Source organism: Oratosquilla oratoria, chromosome 17 (genome assembly GCF_046742065.1).
Source record: "Oratosquilla oratoria isolate Oo_2021 chromosome 17, ASM4674206v1, whole genome shotgun sequence".
Taxonomy (NCBI): domain Eukaryota; kingdom Metazoa; phylum Arthropoda; class Malacostraca; order Stomatopoda; family Squillidae; genus Oratosquilla; species Oratosquilla oratoria.
Window position 1 is genome coordinate 1,337,622 of NC_134793.1, and position 2,500 is coordinate 1,340,121.

Genomic DNA, 2,500 nt, shown 5'->3' on the forward strand with positions numbered 1-2,500 from the left:
TGTTGCTAATTTGAATTCTCTATTCCCTCCATCTCGTTCTCTGACTTTTTTTTTTTTTTAATACCATTTTTTCAGTCTCATATCTAGCATTCTCCAATAAAACTGCATTGTCTCGGTCTCCGTTCTTCTCTGTTTTGTTTTTTTGTTTTTTTAATCTTCTTTTCTCGTCATTCGTGTACTTTTATTTATCTATATATTTTTATAGTGTTCGTTTCTTGTTAATTTTCCTTTTCTTGCTAAGATTTCTTCCTCTGCCATTCGTGACCTTAAATTTGAACTTTAGGGGTCAACTTTTTCCTTTTCCTTCTGCATATTCTGTGCACTTCCTCTATTTCTTTTTCTATTTCTTTTTCTTTATATTGTACTACTTTTAGAACACTTCTTGCAAATTCTTTGCCCTCTTTATTACAAAGTATTACAAAGGTGGAGCATGCCAACAGGAGACCTTTTGGTCCATAACAAAGTTGGATACGAAGAAAATTATAATAATGATGAAAAATGAATAAATAAATAAATAAAAAATATAATAAAGTAAATAAGAATAAATCAAATGAATGCCCATGTATAGTTTAATAGTAAACAAACAGGTAAATAGTAAATAATAATAAATTCATATATGATTAACAATAAATGAGAATCAAGCAAATAATAACAAATAAACAGACAAATTATATCAAAACAAATAAACAAATGATACAAAATAAATGACAGTCATTACAGCATCTTGCTTAGGTGTTTATCTAAATGATTCTGAAAGCTTTGAACTGAATTACATTGCACTGCCTCTACAGGCAGTTTATTCCATTCATTAACTACACTGATGGCGAAGTTGTTTCTACACACTTCCAAATCAAATCTATTCCCTGACAGTTTGAGACCATTGTTTCTTGTCAGATTCTCATTCAGTGTGAAAATTTTGTCACTTTTGATGTTATCAATTCCATTTCGAATCTTAAAGGCCTGTATCAAGTCACCTCTGAGTCTACGCCTCCTAAGGGAAAAGATAATCATATGTTTTAGTCGATTTTCGTATGATTTATCTTTATATTTGGAATCAGTTTTGTGGCTCGCCGTTGTACTTATTCCAATCTGTCAATGCCTTTAATGAGATTCGGTGACCATACGGAAACAGCATATTCCAAATGTGGACGAACTAACGATTTATATAGCTTGTTAATGAGTGATGGACTTTTAAAGTCAAAAGATCGCGCAATCAGTCCTAAAATTTGGTTTGCTTTCTCAGAGGCTGAAATACATTGATTACATGATTTGAGATCGTTACTGATAATTACGTCGAGATCCTTTTCACTATCCACTTTTGTTAACGAATTTTCAAATAACTTGTAATCTTACTGTTACTTTTACCTATGTGCATTACCTTGCATTTACTTGTGTTAGATTTCATTAGCCACTTTTCAGACCATTGCTGTAATTTATCTAACTCTTCTTGAATATTCAATTGGTTTAAGTGATCATTTGCCACTCCGCACAGTTTTGTATCATCAGCAAATTTTGAAACAGTAGATCTTAGTCCGTGGTCTATATAATTTATATACACTATGAATAGAAGTGGCAAAAGAACGGATCCTTGAGGAAGTCTACTCGTAACATTTTCCTATCTAAAAGTTTTTCCATTAAAACAACTCTCTATTTTCCGACTGTCACTTCCCCGTAGTGCCCCCTGGGTAACGCTAAAAACAGCAGTGAAGCTATGACAGGCCTAGCAAGCCAGTTGTGGATGGAAACCTGCTCGAGAACCGCATGTTCATGCAACCAATTACTAGTCCAACTTAATAGGCTACCATTTATTCCGTGTGAAGCTAATTTAGTAAGTTGTTTTTCGTGGGGGACGGTATCAAAAGCTTTTGCAACGTCTAAATATATTAAATCTATATTATTTCTTTTGTCATAATTCGAGATAACTGTGTTGTAGAATTCGAGTAAGTTAGTCACACAAGAACGTCTCCGTCTGAAACCATGCTGGCTATCATTTATCAAACGGTTACTTTCTAAATGATGTTCGATAGCATCTCTGATGATAGTTTCCATAATTTTACCTACGATTGAAGTAAAACTCATAGGCCTGTACTTTTTCGGTTCCTTTTTGTCACCTTTTAATATGGGAGTAACGTTAGCTAGCTTGCACTCTCTTGGGACATCGGATATGATGGATTTCTTGAAAATAATTTCTAATGGAACAACGATCCCATTTTTCATTTCCTTTAAGATTCTTGGATGCCAACCCTCCGGCCCTGGTGTTTTATTAACTTTGAGTTTTTCTATACATATTTTAACTTTTTCTTTGTTATATTTACCGTAGTGAGTAAGTTCACCCTAGACTTTTCATAGGTTTCAGTTTGGAGTTCACTTTGAGGTGTTTTGTTTACGAATACTGAGCTAAAATAATTTTTTAAAATATCACATATTCTTTCATTTGAATATTCAAGTTGAACGTTAGGAGATAATAGTGGACCAATGTGATTCCTAATAAACTTTTTAT